Raw genomic sequence first — 24,326 nt, forward strand, 5'->3', positions numbered from 1 at the left:
ATAGTACACAAGTCTTTGGTATTAGTGACTTTGAAGCTTGCTCAAGCAAGCTTCAATGAGTTCGCAAGTAGCGTATATATTGCTCGGGATTTACAATACTTAATTAGCCAAAGTTTTGAACCCTTTACAAGGAGATACCCCAGCCATATTTATAGAGGCTTTTGTCATTATTGTCCTCAATAGAAAATTAATACAATATTCCCCAATTATTTGGGGGCATAAATGCAAATTAATTACATTGGGATGTACTAAGAAAGATCAAGGTCCTAGGCGGATTGCACGGGGCCCAATTGCAGAAAGCTGTCCACCAACCTTACGACGAACATGTACATAACAGTGTCAGGATACAGCTACACGTTCGTCATATCAAGCATTGCTCTGGGGAATGCTAATTTTCGAGTGTACGAACTCGAGATTATTAGTCGAGGCTCACCAAAAGTTGTTAGATGATCTCCAAGTGGGCCACAACTGCATTGATTAACGCATGACACTTACTCCAGGTCCCGAGGAAAAATCCTAGACTTGGAGGATTAATGAATGAAGATCACCTGACCGATCCTCAGGCCATGACCTTACTTGGAAATATCCACGCCTTGGAAACAGACCACGGGATGCTGCCTCACTTGGAGATATCCACGCCTCAAGGACGGACTCGAGGTGTGGCCTCACTTGGAGACATCCACGTTTGGCCGTATCATAGTACTCGGAGGAGTTTTACACTTCGAGGAGCTCTACGCAAGCTCTACAATACCATATTAGTACTCAAGGAGCTCAATTACTCCTATAATGACTGTCACGTGTCTAGTGGTGAAATACGGTCAACATTTGTCCTCGAACAGTGGAGACTTAGAATGAGATGAGTAATTCGAAAGGCCTTGAGGGGAGACACTTGGGCTCTTCATGATGTCACACTTCCAAAAAGGTAATTCCACGTGTCGACTCCCTATTGTTGGGCCCATCAATCTGTGCCATTTATGAGGAGCCCACTCCACGAACCAAATCATCTAATCCGTACTCTTGGTGTCCTTTCGCTCCGTACCCAAGGTGCTCTTTTCCCATGCTAATGATCACGATCCACACCTCTTGAATCCTGACTGTTGGATTACTCTCAAGTGCCTATGTCATAGGTAATAAACAGTCGAGGTGGAGTTACTTCCACCCCAAGCACTTCAAGTATAAAACTTGAGAATCGCCTCTAAGAAACCATTTTAGCCTTCTAAATTCAAATCCTCAGAACCTTCAAACTTTTTCTTCTCCTTCGCTCTCTAGCTTTCCAAATTTTTCCCAATTTCTAAGTTCTCGATGCTCTGAATGGTTGGTGAGAATCATCTTACTTCTGGTCAGACAGAGAACAATTTTTTAAAGTCCGGACTCACTTCAGCACATACAAGTGCGTCATCTCGAGTAAGTCTTCACTTATCTGTTTCTTGTTTAGATTTGAGTTTATTTTGGAATTCTGTTGAGGGTTTTAGGTGCATGGCTATAATTTTGAATTTATTGCACTTCAGAGGTCATTTTGACCTCTTTAAGACCTTTATCGGCACATTTAGACGTTAAAAACGGTAAAAATGTCACTTTACACTCTTTATGCGACTTTTCACATTTCTGGGCATTCGACTGGAATCTGGAATGTTTTGGAGATGTTTATAATTCCTGGAAGTGTTCTTCGACGACCATCCTTTGGCTTTGAAGACACTCCAGTCCCTTAGAAATTCTTTCTTCTCCATTCCCCAAGTAGTAGTCTTAGGGGTTCTCGTCTTGGCCTATCTTTCTACGGGTCATGGTGCTAATTGCTTGGTTTCTTGCCTCAGATTTCTGAGGAGCTTCAACAACTACACTAGTAAGGACTCTACCTATTCGACTTTGAGAAAATAGAGATGGCTCAAGAAGTAGGAAGACTTCCTCAGAAGGGAAAACAAGCGGCATAGAGTAGTTAGGCAGTCGTGGTAAGCGAAGACCACCCCCCGGCGACTGAGAGACCCCTCCACATGGAATCTTGGAGGAAGAGGCAAACATGGGTCGTATGCTGACAGACAAAACCAAAACTGCCGAGGGATTCAAGGGGGAGGTGACCCACAACAAGCTCAAACATCGGGGAGCTCTGGAGAAGAATATGGCCCACTACGGGGTGGACACCCGTGACACGTGGGTGTTCTTGTCTTGGGAGAACGAGAGAGAACATGAGAGTTTCCACGACCTCGAGGCCTGGAGCGCATCTCATCTCCAGGCTGGTGCAACCTTGCCACTGCACCAGTACTGTAGCGACCCAAAATTGCTAACAGGGCTTGGTGTCTTGGTTAGCGTGCCAGGAGGGTATAATTGGATATATGTATATTTAATTGGTTAAATTCATGATTATGGGTCAGGCATGATTAAAATGATTATATGGTTATGTGATATGCATGTTTATGAGTATTAAATATGGATGTGGGCCCTTTTATGCTTATAAGGGCATATTAGTAATTTTGGCTTGTTAAGGGCATAAATGTGATTTTATGTGATATATGGTTGAGACTACATTATTATGTGGATAAATTTGTAGTATATGGCTCGAGACGGTCCTAGTGAGCGGATTAGCAATATAGTCATAGTGGGGTTTAAATACCCGGCTCGGGGGAGCCTGGGGGTATTTTTGGGAATTTAGAGAATATTTTGGGATCTATTGGGTATTGAATAAATATTTGGTAACTAAATAGACGTGATGGGGTTAATTGGTTAACAGTAGGAACATTTGAGGAATTAGTGGGAACCGGGGGAGAATGACTGTTCTACCCTTAGAAACCATTAGAGGGTGAATAAACTGGAAGGGAAAAAGGGTCTTTTGGGTTAAAGATATACTCAGGAGTGAAGGGAAATATCAGGAATCTTAAGAAATTTTCTCAGCACCCTCTCTCACCCTCTCACTCATGATTTTCTCTCTCTCACCCTCTCTAACACTGAAGTTTTCTACCCTAATTCATTAGCCAAGTTAGAACTAACCAAGCACCCAAACTCTATCTAAATCCAACCAAAACTCAAAGATGAAGGTTCAGAATTTTACCTCAATTATGACTAACTTCATCACAAGCTTCAACTTCAAAACCTGAGCTTAAGTCTCAGCTGACCCCTGGTTCCAGAGCTTTAATTCACCCAAACTCCTTCAATGATTCCAGCTGAAGATTTCAACTCCTTCAAGAGCGAGAGAGAGAGAGAGAGAGAGAGAGAGAGAGCTGAGAGTGTGAGATGTTTCTACCCCTTCTGCCTTAGTCCCAAATTATGATTATATCCTTTGATAACTAAAAAGAGTATTTTACCCTTCTAGGTTTATTAATCCTCAAGTGTCCCTAGGGGTAAAATGGTAATTTTCCCCCAATTCCCACTAACTCCACAAATGTTCCTAATGTTTACCCATTAATCCCATCATCTAATTAATTACCAATTATTTATTCAACGTCCAATAATTTCTAATTATTCTCTAAATTCCCATAAATACCCCTAGCCCCCTACCGAGCTGGGTATTAATCCTCGCTGTGTCTATTTTGCCAATCCGCTCACAAGGACTCTCTCGAGCCATATGCTGCAAATATATCCACATAATAATGTGGTCTCAAAGCTTTATTACATATAACCACATTTATGCCCTCAACGGGCCAAAATTACAAATATGCCCTTATAAGCTAAACAGGGCCCACATGCATAATTAATACTCATAAACATGCATTTCACATATCCATTTAATCATATTAATCATGCATTCCACATAATCATGAATTAAACCATTAGATAACACATATGCCAATTATGCCCTCTCAACACGCTAATCAAGGCCTTTATGCCTTATTAGCAATTTTGGGTTGCTACACCGCATACCCATGATATCAGCATTGAGAGCTAGAGACCTATTATAGGGAGGTTGTATAGATTTCCTAGCTAGTGCGGTAGATACCACCAGAGCTATGACAGTAGGGCCAGGAGAGAACAGATTGGAATATGAGTTCTTGGACGTGTTTCTTGAGGATCTACCAGGCCTGCCGCTGCACAGGGAGATTTAGTTCGTCATCAAGTTAGTGCCAGGTACAGAGCTAGTAACGAGGGCACCATATAGGATGGCTCCGGTGGAACTGAAGGAGTTGAAGATACAGTTGCAAGAGCTTCTTGATTTGGGGTTTATTAGACCTTGTTTCTTGCCATGGGGCGCTCCAGTTTTGTTTGTGAAGAAGAAGGACGGGACTCTAAGAATGTGTATAGAATATAGGGAATTTAACAAGTTGACCATCAAGAATAAATACCCTTTACCAAGGATCAATGACCTGTTCGATTAGTTTTAGGGAAAGACGGTATTCTCGAAGATTGATCTTCGATCTGGTATCACCAGTTGATGATCAAGGACGAGGATATACCGAAGGCGGCCTTCCAAACGAGGTATGGGCAATATGAGTTCTTGGTCATGTCATTTGGTCTAAAAAATGCCCCAACACCATTCATGGATCTGATGAATAGGGTGTTCAAGGACTTCTTGGATCAGTTTGTGATTGTCTTCATTGACGACATTTTGGTTTACTCAAGGTCAAAGGCAGAGTATGAGCAGCATCGGTTGTATGCCAAGTTTAAGAGGTGCGAGTTTTGTCTACCAGAAGTGACATTCCATGGACACATTGTCGTTGGAGATGGGATTAAGGTGGACCCAGCTAAGGTAGGGGCAGTGAGAGATTTTTCGAGGCCAAGGAATGCCTTGGAGGTTAGGAGCTTCCTTGGGTTAGCAGGATATTACAGACGGGTTATGGAAGGGTTTTCAAAGATTACTGCACCGGTGACAGAATTGACACGAAAGAATCTGAAGTGTATCTGGTTAGACAAGTGTGAGAATAGTTTTCAGGAACAAAAACGACGACTGATGACTACTCCTGTGTTAAGTCTTCCTTCGGAGGGAAGGAAGTTTGTGGTATACTGTGATGCATCAAGAATGGGGTTGGGATGCGTGTTGATGCAGAATGAGAAGGTTACTACTTATGCATCACGACAGTTGAAGGAGTCTAAGCAGCGGTACCCTACCCATGCTCTGGAATTTGCATCGATGGTATTCGCACTAAAAGTTTGGCAACATTATTTATATGGAGAGAAGTTTGAGATATACACCGATAATAAGAGGTTGTTGTATTTCTTCACCCAGAAGGACTTGAATATGAGGCAGAGATGTGAGGGAATGTCCTAGCTGGAGTGGCTAAGGACTATTCCATTTCAGAGACAGGTTTGCTATGGTATAAGGATTGGATTTGTGTCCCAACAGATGTGGGTATTAGACAAAAGATACTTGATGAATCTCATACAATGCCATACTCACTCCATCCGGGCACTACAAAGATGTATCAGGATCTACGGACATTATATTGGTGGCCTGGAATGAAGAAAGATGTAATGGAGTATGTGGCCTATTGTTTAACCTGTCAACAGGTGAAGGTTGAGCATCGGCCACCAGCAAGGTTGCTACAGCCTTTGGTTATTACCAAATGGAAGTGGGAGGATATTACTATGGATTTTGTAGGGAGTTTACCTAGGACAGTGAGGTTACATGACTCGGCGTGGATGATAGTAGATAGATAAACCAAGTAAGCTCATTTTTTCCAGTAAGGACGACCTCTACTGTGGATCAGTACGCAGACTTATACGCGAGGGAGATTGTACGTCTTCGTGGGGTTCCCAAGTCTATAGTATCGGATCGAGATCCCATATTTACCTCCACGTTTTGGGGTGATTTGCAAAAGGCTATGAGGACTCAGTTGAAGTTCAGTAAGGCCTTTCATCCTCAAACAGATGGACAGTCTGAGAGGACAATCCAGGTATTGGAAGACATGCTTAGATCTTATGTGCCAGACTTTGAAAGGTCTTGGACTAAGTACCTCCCGTTGATTGAGTTATCATACAACAATAGTTATCAATCAATGATTGGAGTAGCTCCATACGAGAAGTTATATGGAAGAAGGTGTAGATCGCCCATTCATTGGGATGAGATGGGTGAGAGGAAGTATTTGGGACCGAAGATGGTTCAGAAGACTAATGAGGCTATCGAGAAGATCCAATCTCGAATGCTCGCTTTGCAGAGCAGACAAAAAAGGCTATGCTAATCCTAAGCATATAGATGTGGAGTTCCAGGTAGGGGACCACGTGTTTCTGCGAGTGTCACCACTGCGATCGGTGAAGAGATTTGGGAAAAAAGGCAAGTTGATCCCTAGATTCATAGGACCTTTTGAGATCCTTGGGAGGATCGGGCGAGTGGCCTAAACATTGGCACTACCACCATGATTATCAGGGGTTCACGACGTATTCCACATTTCTATGCTTCGGAAGTACGTCTCAGACACGACTCATGTATTGAAGTATGAGGATTTGGAGTTACAGACAGATTTAACATATGAGGAACAACCAATTCAGGTCCTAGATAGGAAAGACAAGTTGTAGGAAATAAGACAATTCCTCTAGCCAAAGTATTATGGAGGAATAGCAAGGTCGAAGAAGCAACTTGGGAGATGGAGTCAGCAATGCGGGATCAGTATCCTAAGTTATTCAGGTAAATTTTGAGGTCGAAATTCATAGCAGGAGGGGATAGTTGTAGCGACCGAAAATTGCTAACATGGCTTAGTTCCTTGGTTAGCATGCTAGGAGGGCATAATTGTATATATGTATGTTTAATTGGTTAAATGCATGATTATGTGGCATGCATGATTAAAATGATTATATGGTTATGTGATATGCATGTTTATGAGTATTAAATATGGATGTGGGCCCTTTTCTGCTTATTAGGGTATATTTGTAATTTTGGTCTGTTAAGGGAATAAATGTGATTTTATGTGATATATGGTGGAGACCACATTATTATGTGGATATATTTGTAGTACATGGCTTCAGATGGTCCTAGGGAGCGGATTAGCGAGATAGTCACAGCGGGCTTTAAATACCGGACTTGGGGGAGCCTGGGGGTAATTTTGGGAATTTAGAGAATATTTTGGGATCTATTGGGAAATGAATAAATATTTGGTAAGTAAATAGACGTGACAGGGTTAGTTGGTTAACAGTAGGAACATTTGAGGAATTAGTGAGAACCGTGGAAAATGAGTGTTCTACCCTTAGAAACCATTAGAAGGTGAATAAACTTGAAGGGAAAAAGGGTCTTTTGGGCTAAAGATATACTCAGGTGTGAAGGGAAAGATCTGAAACCTTCAGGAATTTTCTCAACACCCTCTCTCACCCTCTCACTCATAATTTTTTCTCTCCCTCCCTCTCATGCTTGAGGAATTTTTGATGAATTAAAGATTTGAACCATGGAATTCAGCTGTGGGAACCAAAGGATTAAGCTGTGTTCATTCGAATATACTGCTGGGAAAACTAGGCTGCAATTTGAGGTAAAAATTCAAGTCAAATTCTCTTATTCTGCTAAGTTTATGTTTAATGGGTTGAGCTTAAATGAGTGTGAATTTGATAATTGATTTTCGGTGTTAGGAAGAATAAGAATATCTTATAAGATTAGATATGTTGATTAGGTTGTGGGGATAAGAATTATGGGATTAGTTTTGAGTTTGGTTGAAGATTTGTGGTTTTTGGTTGGGAAGGATGAGGAGAAAACCTAGAAAATTCTGGGTTCGTGGGGAGCGCAGTGGTCCGCATGCCCAGTATGCTCGGGGAGGGCTCTCTGTTTTGAGGGAGCGCTGCGACCTTAGGGGGCTAGTGGCAGCCCGTATCCCCCATATGAGTGGGGGCCGTGTCTCTATCTTGAGGGCGCACCGCAACCCCTAGGGCTAGATCGCAGCACGCCTAGGGAGTTTTGTTCTAGGTTGATTTTTAGGATTAGGAAGGCTCGGGGGTTCGAACCTAAGCGCTCGGGACGATTTCTACTACCCGGTTTGGTGGAATTAGAGGTTCCGGAGGCTAGCTTTTATCTCCTAAGTATTTATTTGGATTAGAAATTGATGATTACCCATTGACATAGTGACTAGGTTTATCGCTAACGCTCAGAACTGAGGGTCGTGCTCGGGACCGCTCTTAATTCTCCTCTCATAATTCAAAGTAAGAAAACTGCACCCATGTAGTTATGTTTAGGACTAAGGTTCCCTGTATCCGAATATATGTGTTATGTGACTTCATTATTATTATGTGAAATGTTAAAGTACAGCCTAAGGGAGCCGGGGCTGATGCTTAGGGCATTGGACGCGGCTTGGCCACTGTGAAATGGGGTCAGCTAAATAAACAATAGACTCGCCCTAAGTGAGTCGGGGTCAGCTATGTTAACATAGGACTCGGCCTAAGAGCGCCGACTCTGAGTATTTGTATCATTGGTTAAAATATGTTTTGAAAATATGTGTTTACTATTATTAACTTGTGTTGGGGTTTTATTGTAATGACCCACTAATCTAGACTTTTGGACCATTAACGAAACTATACATACAATCCTTAATAGAACTTACATTTTGCGAAAATACCATAATTTTATTAGTAACTTGTAAAAATAAGAGTTACTTACAAAATAAATACCAAGAAGGATATGGGATCCCATTGTCTTTAAAAAAAAAACATGATTTAAGATAAAAAGACATTACATAAATAGTGCGAAAAATACATGTAAAAAGACATAAAACAAAACTACATCCTCGAATCGAATAACGCTCGGCTCCTTGACTCCATTCACCATCGATACACATTCTCTAAGCGTCCACGAATCTTACCGCCTCTTAAAGCTATTTTCCTGCACATAAAACAAAAAGTAATGAGCCTAATGCCCAGCAAAGAAAATCTAACACATAGTCATAAACATAAATTTCGTAATAAACGTAAAGACATATCATAACACTTAATACATACACTTATTATAATGGCCATTATTACTTGGGGTCCCATAGACTAAACAAGCATATGCCCATGAGATTAGTGGGGTCCTACTAGCTAAGTAGGTCATATGCCCATAATCTATTTGGGGTCTTGTTAGTCATATGGGTCATATGCCCAAGCCTACAAACATACATACATACATATCATAACACATTTAATAACATAAAACATAAGATAACATAAACATATAACATATTGATTCTAGCCTATTCTCCTTACCAAAGTTACCGGGATAAGAGGACAGCGTTGGGACTTTTTGGAACACTCCTAAAACCATATATAACAGGGTGAGTCTAATGAAGAAAAAGAGATGAAATGAAAGGAATGGAAAGACTAAACCATTGAAAGTCACACTTACCAAAACTTATGTGCTCAAGAGCTTAGATTTCCTAACCAAAATAAGAATGAGGTTAGAAGACTGAGTAGAAGACTAAGAGAAAGGAAATAACATAAAACAAATGAACTAGAGTATTGGTTTACCTCAAAGACTTGTAAGATCAATCTACACCACAACCGAAATACTATAGAACCTTACTTCCCAAAGTGTTTGATAAGCTTATGATTTACCCACCCAAGTGTTTAACTCTCACACTCTCCTAGCACTTGCAGCTTCTGAACTTAGAGTAAAAGGTGAATAATGGCTGGGTACTAGGTCCTATTTATAGATTTTGGGAATGAAGGAATCTTAATTTTACTTGAATAAAAATAATAGCTTTTTAGGTGAAAATAATTTGAATAATCGTTCAGCAGAGGCTGAAGACTCGTTCAAAAGATGCTGGACTTATGAAGAAGTTGAATGGCTGAAAGGAAAAAGAATTCAAAAACATTTGAATTATACTGAAGGGGGCGATATATCGCCCCCTGTAGGCGATATATCGCCTGGGCCAGTATGCCTGAGGCGACCGTGCATCGTTTCGTGTTTTCCGTATTTACGTGCTGCGATATATCGCCCCCTATAGCTGCGATATATCGGCACACGCTGAATATTTAAACATGAAATTACACATTTTTAGCTAAGTTTGAATGGAGTAATCAGCCTTGACTAAGCCCTCAACGTATTCAAAGCTGCTGACTGACCTATAACATTCAAACTTTACCCTTATTTAATTTAATCCTCAAAAATACTTAATCCTTAATCACCCATTCATAACATGTGCTTAAAATCCTATTGGTTGATATCTAAACCTTATAGTATAACAAATATTATCCTTAATATCAGTCATATAATCAAACCTTAGGTTATACTTAATATTCTTAAACTATAGGTTAAACTTAGAAAATCTATAAGTACTATTATGAGTGTCCAAATAATACCCGGTCTGAACCAAAAATCCACAGTTACAAAGATAATACTAAACATACTATAATACTACTAAATAATTAGCTAAGTAAAGTTCTTGGACTCTACATTTATGCCCCAATTAAAAATTAAATTCTTTGTAATCTCATTTTATTATGAATAAAAGAATAGAAATCATTTTTTGACTTGGTCAATCCCTTTGCTCACATGTTTTATTTTCATGATTAATTGTTTAATATAAACTTCTATTAAATCCCAAGCATATAGCTAATCTTCTTTATAGTGGCATAATCACAGTGGAATTTAAATATGATTATATGTTCAAAATATGTTAGTACTAAGATTAGTCAGTACACAGGATTTACATTGACTTGCTAATCTTCGATATGATCTACTTACACATTACAGTGTTCTGTTCTTTCCAGAACATTAGCAAAGTAGATAAGATCGGATGTATTCGTTACATCGGACAGGACATATATTGACAGTTGATAAGATAAGTAAACATACTGTTATTATCTATTCTAGTCATATCATACAATTGACCATAGGTCAATTCAATCTCAATTCTGAGTGGTTCGTATTCTAACTGATTGTATTATTTGAGTTCTTTGACTTGTTCGTTACCAGCTTACCCTACGGACTAGCCCACACTTACATCTTGGGAGCTTGGTAGTATAATTTATTGGGAGTGTTAATCATAGATATGAACATCTATAACTTCTGATGAAGAAGTGAAACGATGGTTTCCTTTTAGTTTGGTTGAAGGTGTTAAATGATAGAGATCTCATTTCAGTAATTAAATTAGTTTACTGAAATATAATTTACAAGGAACGAAGTGTTTTAAGGATAAAATACAATGAGGGGTAAAATAATATTTTAGTCCTCTCTCATTGTAGAACGTCTATAGAGGATTGAGTGACACTTATGGTTGTAATGCTGGATAATTAATAGTGTATCTATATTTGTTATAGAGCATTCTTTGAATTCAAGAGTGAAATTTTGAGTCTATAGTGTAGTCACGAGGAATTAATAAGTTAGTAAATTTATTTGTTAGATTTAGGATAATTTATTGGAGCTTGATTTCATAGGCCGATGGTCCCCATTGTACCTTGGATAAAATCATCTAGATAGTCTCAATAAATTGATTTAATTATCAATTAGAATTATCAAAGTTGACCAGATCAATTTTGGATAATTTCACAGAGTTATGTAATTTAGAGAATAAAAGAGAGATTATGGCATATTTATTAATTAAGATAAATTGGTATCTAAATTAATAAATAAGTTTAAATCAATGTTCAAATTATAAATAATTAATTTGATAAAGTATTTAAATGATTATCTAATTAATTAAACCAATAGAAAATAATACATGCCTTGTTTTTAATTACAATGGGCTTATAATCAAATGGGAAATTTCACCGGCCTAAAGCCCATGATAATTTCAACCTAGGGCTTTCAAATGGCTATTATTTTATTGATTTTTTTAATTAAATTAAATGGCCTAATTGAGTTTATAAAAGGAGTACTTAGAGAGAAGTCATATGTTAAGATTTCTGAGACGAAAGATAAGTTTAATCACTGGTTTTCTGATAGTTTTAGATTATCTCTAAACACAAGTCATTTTCTAAGCCTCTTTGTTATTTTATCTTCTTCTCTCTATATCTATCTCATGTGTTGAGAATTGCCAATACTAGTCTAGGTGATTCTATGGATACATTGGAAGGCTGTGAAGAAAATAGAAGACCGGTTCAGTTTCTCTATAATACTCTACGACATAGAGGATACAAGAGTTAGAGAAACTGAAAGAATGCCGCTTTCATTCTGTTGCGTATACTGTAAGTATTCTTGTCTTTTTTTCTCTTTGAGTTCAATTTTAGAAACATGTTCTAGGTTATCTCATATTAATTTGTTTAATATTAGATCTACATGAAAATAAATAAAGCTCTTGTATAAGTTTTCCCAACAACTGGCCTCAAAGCTTTTGGTAATCTATATTTTCATGCATGAACATGTTTAGAATTGGATTATTTGATATGTTTGAATAATTTGATGGTCTTCATGTTTTTATTAAGCATATTGATTTTATATAAATTTTAGCAAATTTTAAGGTTATTTTGTTGTGTTTTCTATGATATTAATTTTTTATATATGCTTTATTTTGTCTAAAACATGTTAAAAATGGTTTTTTGAATTTTTTTTTGCACTGGTTGCCATGCGCGCACGCCTCCTGTGCGCATCTCCCGCACCCCTGCAGCCGCGCCCGCACGCCCACCCACTAGCACGCGATGAACAGTAAACCCGTGGTACACTTCATCCAATTTTTTTTTTAATTTAAAGAAAAATAAGATTTGTGGAAACTTATTATTTATAATCAAAGCCAAAAATATCAATTTTGATTTTGTATTTAAAATTGTTTTTTTTTTAAATAAGATATTTTTGTTAGTTGAGATTTAAATAATTAAATATTTTCTACAAAGATTCATATTCAAATTTAAAAATAGAATAACAACTTAATTTTAAATCTTTTAATATATTAAAATATTAGAATTAATATATGAGAAATTTTCTTTTAAATTCTTGATATTTTTATTAAATATTTATTTAAAAATATAAATATCTTTTTATTCTATAATTTTTAGTATTTAAATTATTTAAATTTTGAATATTGTTAGTTAGATATTTTTATGGAAATTTGAATTTGATTAATTGTTTGGAGATATTTTAGGGTTGCTATAACTATTTATATATATATATATATTTTTAAAAATGGTTAAAATATTAGCTAATAGTTGTAACAACACAAGATATTTTTGGAAAATAGTTAAGATATTGATTTTTAAATTTAAAATTGGTTAAATTTTAAAAAATATCATTTTTTCAGCCAATTAATAAAATATTTTTTAATAAATGGGATTTAAATTAACTTTGGTTAATTGTTGATAAATCCTATTTAAATTAAATTAATATTTTTTTTTCATATTAACCTAAAACCAAATTGATTGTTGATAAGTGAAATTTAAATTAACTATTGTTAATTGTTGATAAATTTAATTTAAATTGACTTATTTTTGTAAAAATTTAATTAATTAAATTTTTTTGATAAATTCTAGATAATTAATTGTGGTATTTTTGCATAAATTCATAGAATTGCTCATATAGTAACATGATTAGGCCCATCCAATTATAACATGTGTGTTTGCACTATGTGTGGTATTTTTGTAATTGGGCTTAGATGCATATAGTGACCCATATGTTTGTTAGATATATGGATTTTGCCAAATAAAATATTCATAAGATGATAGGTTTTATTTCGGCCCATTAGAAAATGTAAAGTTTAAATTCCTCTCTTGTGGGTGATTCCACTTGTGAATGCCCATTTGCTTTGCATGACTGTAGTGAGCCTAATCAATTAATAACAATTAATAAAATGAAGGTTTAAATTCCTTTCTTTTGGACCTTGTATGGAAGATAGGAGGCCTTTGTTGTGGGAACGACATACTGGACCCAGCCCTCCTCCATACAAGCCTGATTGTTAAGGCCCATTTACCTGAGTTGGACTTAATTGTATATGTTCATTATATTAGTTAAACCTAAATATTGATTAGCAACAAATTAATTCTAAATTAATTGAATTTGTTTCAATGTGACTCTTTAGAATTAATAAGAAATTATAGGACTTTGGTTTTAAAAATTTTAATATGTTTAATTTTTTTTTGGGAAAACCATAGTCATTAATTTTCTAAAAATAAATAATAAACATACTATTTTTAATTTTATAAAGAGCTTATTTTAAGAATTTTATTCGATCTCCATCATTGGTTTAACATAGTCAATAACTTAATGGGGCCTCGAGGCGCTTTGATTCGTCCCCCTACGGAAGGTGTTCATTAGTTATTTTGACAAGGTTAGATTTCGAAAGATAGATAATTATAGGTCAAATTTTACTAGACTCACCCCTATGGTGACTACTAGGACTAAATCTATGATTATTGAAATCGTGGGTCTAGCTCATAAAATAAGATATATTTTTTTCTTAATTTGATCAAATAGTAGGTTGTTAATAGTGGTGTCCATTATTAAATGAGTTTACAACTCTATTTAACTAGTGATATTTTTTACTCTCGCCAACCGGGACAAGGATATCATAGATTAGTTAAAAAAAAAACCTAAAGAAATAGAGATATGTTGTGATATTTATTGAAATATGAGTGAATAAAAGTTTTATTGTGCAAATGTGATTGATTTCTATTTTATAGATAATTTGTAGTTTTAAGTTAAGTAGTGTCTGTGTCTACTCCCATCCTTTCTCAACTTTCGATGGAGAAGCTCACTGGAGAAAACTTCCTTAATTGGAAGCAAAATATCAACATAGAGTTGATTGGTGACAACTCTGAATTTGTCATGATTGAGGAATCCCCAAAATGACACCGTGTCCGCATGTTATTGATGGCACCGTCAATGCTCGTGATGGTACCGTAAATGCTTGGATAGCTTCGTCTCTGCACATACGTGATGACACCGCGAATGATCGAATGACATCGTGTCTGCACATTCGTGCTCAACTCAACTATGGTCTGACGCAGCTCATGAACGAGATTCAGATTATAGAACCTGTCATGGGTGGACCTAGTAAAGGAGGTGAAAATAAGACTACTGTTATTGCTGCTGATCTAGCTAAGGCTAAAGTTAACCAAGCTTCGTCTTCGAAAGCTGGAAACAAGAGGAAAGATGGAAAAAACAACAACCCCAAGCCTTCAAATGCTGCAAAGATAAGTGTTTTCACTGCAAAGAGAAGGGGCATTGGAAACGAGATTGCCCCAAGTTTCTAGCAGCTAAAAACAAATGTAATGATTATAGTTCATTTATCTTGGAAACATGTGTTTTAGAGAATGATAAATTCGTTTGGATTATTGATTATTGATCTACTAACCATGTTTGTAATTATTTACAGCTTCTTGAATCATGGGAGGAAGTGGACGAAGGCGGCTTAAAGCTTAGAGTTCGGAACGGAGCGTTCGTTGCGGTCCAATCTAGAGGAAAAACTCGTCTGAAGTTCTGAAATAAATTTTTTATTTTAAATGATGTATTTTTTATTTCGAATTTTAGTAGAAATTTAATTTCAGTGTCCATGTTGCAATTAGAATGATTTTTTATGACTTTCACAAGTTCTAATATATCTATTTCTTTCAATGGATCACAATTGTGTATTGCATGTTTGGAAAACGGGCTTTATATTCTGCGACCTAATGAACCCCTCGCTCTTAATAATGATTTATTCAAAGTAGCTAAACCTAGGAATAATAAACGTCAAAATATCGACAACGATAATATGACGTATTTATGGCACTTGAGACTAGGTCACATTGTCTATGATAGGATTCAAATACTTACAAAGAACGGGCTTTTGAAGGAACTCACCTTAGGTGAAATGCCTGTCTGTGAATCATGTCTAGAAGGAAAACTGACCAAGCGCCCATTCTCTGCAAAGGGTGATAGGGCTAAATAACCACTTGGTCTTGTGCATTCAGATGTTTGTGGACCTTTGAATGTACAAGCCAGGGGTTGTTTTGAGTATTTCGTCACTTTCATTGATGATTACTCAAGAAACTCATGTCTTTACCTAATGCATAGGAATTCAGAAACATTTTCAAAGTTTTAGGAATTCCTAGCAATGGCTTAGAACCAATTAGGTAAAATGTTAAAGATCTTGCGATCTGATAGGGGTGGAGAATATTTGGATATGCAGTTCCAAGATCATTTAACTTAACTTTGAATTTTATCACAACTTATTGCCCCAGGTGCTCCGCAACAAAATGGTGTAGTGGAACGCCAGAACGGAACTTTATAGGAAATGGTTAGATGCATGCTTAGTTACTCAATTCTACCAACTTTGTTCTGGAGACATGCAATTGAAACCGCAAACAACATTCTCAATGTCGTGCCGTCTAAATCAATCCCCAAAACTCCTTTAGAACGTTGGAATGGTCGTGAACCTAGTTTATGCCATTATAGAATCTGGGGGTGTCCCACTCACGTCCTGAGGAAAAAGGAGGGAAAGCTAGAACTGGGAACTGAAGTTTGCATGTTTGTTGGCTATCATGAAGGTACTCGGAGTGGACATTTCTATAGTCATTCAGAAAAGAAAGTGTTTACCTCTACAAATGCTACTATTCTGAAAAATCACTATGTCAAGAACTTTAAACCTCGCAGCAAAGTAGTTTTAGAAGAGATGGTTAAAAATTTGACTCCAACCAATGTTCCATCGTCATCAACGCAAGTTGATGATTAAATTACCACTCTTCATGACCAACCGACACAAGTCGATTTAAATGAAGAAAGTACCACTGTTCTTGAGCAAACAGTCACGAAGCCTCATCGTAGTGGGAGGGTTTCTAGGAACTGTAAAGAACGCCCTAGACTAATACTTACAAAGCATTCACATAACATGATTTATAAAAGAATACCATCCATTATTAAAGTCTCAGGGGGACTTATTTAAAATCATGCAAGTTGGCGCCATAAGTTTAAAGAAAATCCAAATAATTTAAATAATTATGCAAAGTTCAAAGAAAATCCAAATAATTTAAATAACAGAGTCCTACTGATAATGTTAGGAAAGTCTCTTAAAAACAAAACATAATTTAAATGGCGTTCTACGTTGATCGTTTTATCATCCATAGGATTGCCCCACGCCATACACCCCATGATGAAAGAACTCCTCACGTCACCACGCGTGCCATAGAGAAAACCTATTTGTTACCTGGAAGGAAAGTAAGGGGGGTGAGCTAAAAGCCCAGTAAGGAAGTACAAACAAATAAGCAAGTAAGGAAACAATAAACAACCAAACACTAACGTTCATCCATAACATCATGGTATATCATAACATAATCGTAACATTTCATCACATCATAACATAAATGTGACATATCATCATATCATAACATAAATGTGACATATCATCATATCAAAACATAAATGTGACATATCATCATATCATAACATAAATGTGACATATCACAAACATACAACATACATGATGAGCATGGAACGCTAGTTGTCCATGTCACCCTATGAGGTAAACAATAGATCACTGGTCCTTGAATAACCTCGGCGCGTCCTCCCTAGGAGTCACGTCTCAATGTCCTTAGTAACTCGTTCGATGTATCTGACATCGTAATCTGTTTGATGTATCTAACATCGTATTCTGTTTGATGTATCTAACATCCATACACATATCACATTCAACATATCATCACATTATGGCATTCATAATTTCATAACAGTTCATTCATATAACAGCCTTACCATTCATAGCATAAAATCATAAAATCTATCTAACTTCCTTCCCTCAGGTCCAAGCTAAGAATTTCACAATCTTTCAACGAGCCTATATCATAATCAAAATAACGTTTCTTAGGTTCATAAAATTACTATTTTGCCCTTCCTTACAACTCATGTGTGCATGGGCCATGCACTCATGATATCAGTTACATTAATCATGCAATTATCGCCAAAAAGAATAATGCTTGTTCTACCCATTTTACTAACATGATTGTTTTATAAAAATCACATAGTTGAATAATAATCATGATTTTGGACGTAAAAGTGGATTTGCATGTAACATGCATACGTGGGAACACTGCGTAATAAAGACGTTTTCAAAAACGATAATTCTACATTTCTTTTATTATTTGAAAATCAATAGACATATTACACGCTTTATTTTTCTTAAAATTTCTAAGTTGATTAAATTTCTCAAAACAATATTTTATTTTATAAAGTTATTTTATTTTAGTATAAAAAATAAAATATGTGACAATTTCATCCATTAATTTCTAATTAACAAGAATTAACCAAAAAGCTTGGATTTAATTAAAATGCCTATTTTTAATATGTCCCTTTAGAAAAATAAATTTTATCATTGTGTTACAAAAATGATGTGAAAAATATATTTTAAGTGTGGGATAATACATTTTGATTTAAATTATTTAAGACTTAGTTTTTAAGTAGCAAAAATCCATATGTGACAATTTAATAACAATTGTTAGCCTTTTTTAAAACAAACTTTCAGCCACCATTTATTTTATTCAAAAATCACAAATAAATAGAGTCTATATATTTTTCTCAATCATAATAAATGAAAATCATTATTTATCAAAATATGCATTTATACCATTAAAATATCATTTTTCAATATTACCATAACTTAGGAAAAATAATTTATTCCAAAAATTAATCAAATTCATTTTTAGTGAAACTTACTTAATATTTTATTACAAAATTCCAGCAACTATTATTATCATTAAAAATCACCATATTCAAGTTTATAAACCCATATTTTCCCAAAATTCAATAAAATTTCTGTAGGAAATTAATTGAATAAAATATCATAACATATGACTTAAAATCCTCTTTTAATTTCATAAAAATTAACATATTCATCAAGAACATTATTTATGCATGCAACTAATCTTTTTATCAACTTTTACCCAATTATTTACAAAAAAAAAAAACAGCAAGCTTAATTCTTTATAAAACTCAACTTTTGTCTCAAAAATTACATAAAATCATACATGCTTAAAATCTCATTATACTCTTATAATATGCATGATTCTAATATTATTAACATATTCACATGAATCCTTTTAAAAACCATTTGTTGCAATTCCAAGAAAACCAACAAAACACTATCAATAAAATAACATATAGTAATTTATAAGCACCATATTCACATATGCCTTATATTAACCTAACATGTTTCTATCATTATTTCATGCATCTTATAATTTAATCATTCAAAATATAACATGCATCTAACAAAATTTCATGATCAAGATATCAAGATTGCCACTTATTCTCTTACCCATATAACATAGGTCCTAAAACATGGATTTAATATATTGTAAATCACACAACATATCATGAACACCCTTGGGTGTACCTAGGCCGAAATCACCAAACATGCACTCATAGATTATCACAATTTTTTTATGCATAGCAAAACCAACATCACAACCCTTTAACACAAATCATACTCTCACAATATCCAAAACCTATACATCAATCCTACCAAAATTAACCATTAGCATTATTAACAAAACCTCATAGACAACCCACCAAAAACAAATATAAGGGCTAAGAAAAGACCATTACCTCTCTTGATTGTAAAATCAAGAACACAAAAGATCGATACCCAAACTCCACACCCTTGTTCAAGCCTAGGGTTTTTATTGGAAAACCACCATGAGGAGAAGGAAGAACCCAAACACACACAAAAAAAATAACACAAATCAATAACATATTATCAAATAAAGAGATTATGCAAAAGAGAAAACAAGAAGACATACTCTAGGAGGGGTTCCTCCTCACCTTCTCCTTCCTTCTTCCTTTCTTTCTTTCTTCCTCTCTCTCTCTCTCTCTCTCTCTCTCTACACGCCACTCTCTCTCTCTCTCTCTCTAGGTCACGGCAGCCACACACAAGAGCAATGGCTCTTCTCTCCTTTCATAACCCTTTTATCAAAAATCCTCCCATAAAGTCTCCCTTAACACAATAAGGTAAGTTTCCATTTCCCATTTATTTTCTCTTAATTTCTCTTTATTTTAAAAAAGATATAAAGGAACAAAATGATCATGCCTATCCCCAAAATAATTATGGTCTTCAATTTTTGATTTTTTATCATTTTAAGGAAATCCTTCCTTTCCCACTAGGTCACACGCCCAACACTCTTCTTCCCTTTTCTTTTCTTTTTTTCTTAAAAATAATTTAACCCAATTAAAATCTAAAATAAGGAAGTATAAAATGTGTAGAAAAATCTACACATGTGCACCATGCTACCATGCACTAGCACACACTAAATCACTAGGGTGCATTACTATCTATCATGCACCTTAGTGCATTCCACCATAGCTCACATAATTACCTCATTTGTCACACTTAATAAAAATGTAACACTAATAGTAAAAAAAAAAAAACATGTTACACAATTATTCACTTATTAAATTAAATAACCAAACAATTCTAACAATTAAATAAAATAATAAACAATCAAATAAAACAAATAATCAACCAAATAAAATAACAACACTTAAATAAAACAATTCATCACACTTAACATTTAAATCAAATAAATCACAAAAATTTTTGGTGCACTACAGGAACCCAGTTCGCTATGGTTTCGATGGTGAAACTAATATGGTTGTCTGTGACACTAGTGATGATGATCTGTTGTTTTTCAAACAGGCAATGGCTAGCCCTGAAAAGGAACTATGGCTCGAAGCCATGAAACAGGAAATGGAGTCCATGTACTCAAATTTCATCTTGGATCTTGTGGAAGCACCTAGTGACTTTAGGGCCATTGGGTGCAAGTGGATCTACAAGAAGAAACGAGTTATTGATGGAAATATCGAGACTTATAAAGCTCAATTAGTGGCAAAGGGTTATACCCAAAGAGAAGGCGTGGACTATGAGGAAAATTTTAGTCCGGTAGCCATGCTCAAGTCCATTCTCATTCTCCTATCCATAGCAGCCGCTCTCGACTATGAGATCTGGCAAATGGATGTCGAGACAACTTTTCTTAATGGAAAGCTTGACAAAGTCATTTATAAGGATCAACCAGAAGGATTTAAAGTGGCTGGACAAGAAGGAAAAGTTTGCAAGTTGAATAGGTCCATCTATGGACTTAAGCAAGCTTCTCATTCTTGGAATCTGAGGTTTGATGAAATAATCAAGACCTATGGCATTGAAAATAATATTGATGATCCCTGTGTTTACCAACTGAAGGCAAATCAAATAGTGGTATTCCTGGTTCTTTATGTAGATGATATCTTACCTCGTTGGAAACAAAGTTAAGAAATTATCAGATGTGAAGAATTGGCTGAGCACTCAATTTCAGATGAAGGAATTGGATGAAGCAAGTTATGTTCTAGGTATCCAGATTATCAGGGATAGAAAGAATAGACTCTTTGCTCTATCTCAAGCAGCTTACATTGATAAAGTGCATGAATGTTTCTCAATGACAAATTCCATGAAAGGGCGTTTACCCTCCCGCCATGGAATTCATCTTTAGAAGAAGTTGTCTCCCAGACTCCTAAAGAGGAAGATGCAATGAGAAAAGTTCATTGCGCATCTGCAATTGGAAGTCTAATGTATGCCATGTTGTGAACTAGACCAGATATATGCTATGCAGTGGGAGTAGTGAGCAGGTATCAGTCAAACCCAGGACCGGAACATTGGATAGCAGTTAAGCATATCCTAACGTATTTGGAGAAGCTAAAGCAGTGTGCAATCTCAGATTCCACCATGGAGGCTGAGTACATAGTCATGTCTGAAGCAGCTAAGGAAATAGTCTGGCTAAAGAAGTTCTATTAAGATCTTGGTGTTATTCCAGAAATGGATAAACCGCTTGTGTTGTTTTGTGACAATACCGGAGCGATAGCCAACTCAAAAGAACCTCGAAGTCACAAGAGGAGTAAGCATATAGAAAGGAAGTATCACATTATTCGAGAATATGTGGCCAGGGGAGATGTGAAGGTTATGAAGATTGCAACTGAAGACAATCTCGCAAATCCGTTTACAAAGACACTACCAGAAGCTACATTTGATAAGCATATCAAGGAAATGTGATTAGTAGAATTAAGGCATTAGTTTCAATTAGTGCAAGTGGGAGTTTGTTGGGGTTTTATGCTCTAATTAAAACCCAAATTCTTTGTAATCTCATTTTATTATCAATAAAAGAATAGAAATCATTTTTTGACTTGGTCAGTCACTTTGCTCACATGTTTTATTTTCATGACTATTTTTTTAATATAAACTTCTATTAAATCCTGAGCATATAACTAATCTTATTTATAGTGACGTAATCACTGTGGAATATAAATATGATTATATGTTCAAAATAAGTTAGTCCTAAGATTAGTTAGTACACAGGAATTATATTGACTTGCTAATCTACGATATGATCTACTTACACATTATAGTGTTATCTTCTTTCCATAACATTAGCAAAGTAGATAATATCAGATGTATTTGTTACATCAGACAGGACTGATATTGACATTTGATAAGATAAGTAAACATACCGTTATTTTCAATTCTAGTCATATCATATAGTTGACCATAGGTCAATTCAATCTCAATTCTGAGTGGTTAGTATTCTAGCTGATTGTATTATTTTAGTTCTTTGACTTGTTCGTTACCAGCTTACCCTAAGGTATAGCCCATACTTACATCTTGGGAACTCGGTAGTATAATTGAGTGGGAGTGTTAATCATAGATATGAACATCTATAGCTTCTGATGAAGAAGTGAAACGATGGTTTCCTTTTAGTTTGTTTCAAGGTGTTAAATGATAGAGATCTCATTTTAGTAATTAAATTAGTTTACTGAAATATCATTTACAAGGAGCTAAGTGTTTTAAGGATAAAATACATTGAGGGGTAAAACGGTATTTTAGTCCTATCTCATTGTAGACTGTCTATAGAGGATTGAGTGACAATTATGGTTGTAATGATGGATAATTAATAGCGTATCTATATTTGTTATAGAGCGTTCTATGAATTCAAGAGTGCAATTCTGAGTCTATAATGGAGTCACGAGGAGTTAATAAGTCAGTAAATTTATTTGTTAGATTTATGATAACTTATTGGAGCTTGATTTCATAGGCCCATAGTCCCCATTGTACCTTGGATAAAATCATCTGGATAGTCTCAATTAATTGATTTAATTATCAATTAGAATTATCAAAGTTGACTAGGTCAATTTTGGATAGTTTCACAGAGTTATGTAATTTAGAGAAGAAAAGAAAAATTATGGGAGATTTATTAATTAAGATAAATTGGTATCTAAATTAATAAATAATATGTTAATTAATAAATAAGTTTAAATCAAGGTTCAAATTATAAATAATTAATTTGATAAAGGATTTAAATGATTATTTAATTAATTAAATCAATATAAAATAATACAGGCCTTGTTTTTAATTCCAATGGGCTTATAATCAAATGGGAAATTTCACCGGCCTAAAGCCCATGATAATTTCAACCTAGGGCTTTCAAATGGCTATTATTTTATTGATTTTTTTAATTAAATTAAATGGCCTAATTGAGTCTATAAAAGGAGTGCTTAGAGAAAAGTCATAAGTTAAGATTTCTGAGAGGACAGATAAGTTTAATTACTGGTTTCCTGATAGTTTTAGATTCTCTCTAAACATAAGTCTTTTTCTAAGCCTCTTTGTTATTTTCTCTTGTTCTCTCTATATCTATCTCATGTGTTGAGAATTGCTCACACTAGTCTAGGTGATTCTAAGGATACATTGGAAGGCTGTGAAGAAAATAAAAGATCGGTTCAATTTCTTGATAATACTCTGCCACAGAGAGGATACAAGAGTTAGAGAAACTGAAGGAAGGACGCTTTCATTCTGCTACGTATACTGTAAGTATTCTTGTCTTTATTTCTCTTCGAATTTAATTTTAGAAACATGTTCTAGGTTATCTCATATTAATTTATTTAATATTAGATCTACATGAAAATAAATAAAGATACTGTATAAGTTTTCCCAACAGTTTGATGCTTATATTCTATTGAATTTCTGAATGACTGTACTGAGATTGATTGGATGCTACTATTGTATAGGTGGTTGTTGTTTATGGTTTTCTTGCTGGGCCTTGGCTCACGGGTGCTACATGGTGTTGGTAAAGGCAAGGAAAAGTTGGACCGACCATGAGTTGGACAGCTCTAGGGGTAGTGTGTACATTGTCAGCTGCACGTCCACCATAGCCGAGGGAAAGTTCAGGAACAGAGCCTAAAACTTGAATTTTTCAGTTAGATTGCCTTTTGTTTGTATTAAACTTTTGAGGATTGTAAATTGTCACTTAAACCCTCATTTTGGGATCCCATTTACCAAATGTCTATTTTAATAGAAATTAACCGTTCATGATCAAAATCTTTTAACCCTAACCTGATAGTTGACTTTAGGAATACATTATTGTTCAAATGACTTGATTAGCAAGTCTGGCACTATTTTAAAATACAAAGTGTAGCGGTCTTGGTTATCTCGGGCGTTACAAGTACTATGTTGAATTTTTGAAGTTTGTCAGCATAGCTCCATTCCAGCTCTCCCCGAATGTATATTGGGAGCTAGCCAGACTATTTGTTTTATACAAGAGGC

Source organism: Humulus lupulus, chromosome 6 (genome assembly GCF_963169125.1).
Source record: "Humulus lupulus chromosome 6, drHumLupu1.1, whole genome shotgun sequence".
NCBI classification, from domain to species: domain Eukaryota; kingdom Viridiplantae; phylum Streptophyta; class Magnoliopsida; order Rosales; family Cannabaceae; genus Humulus; species Humulus lupulus.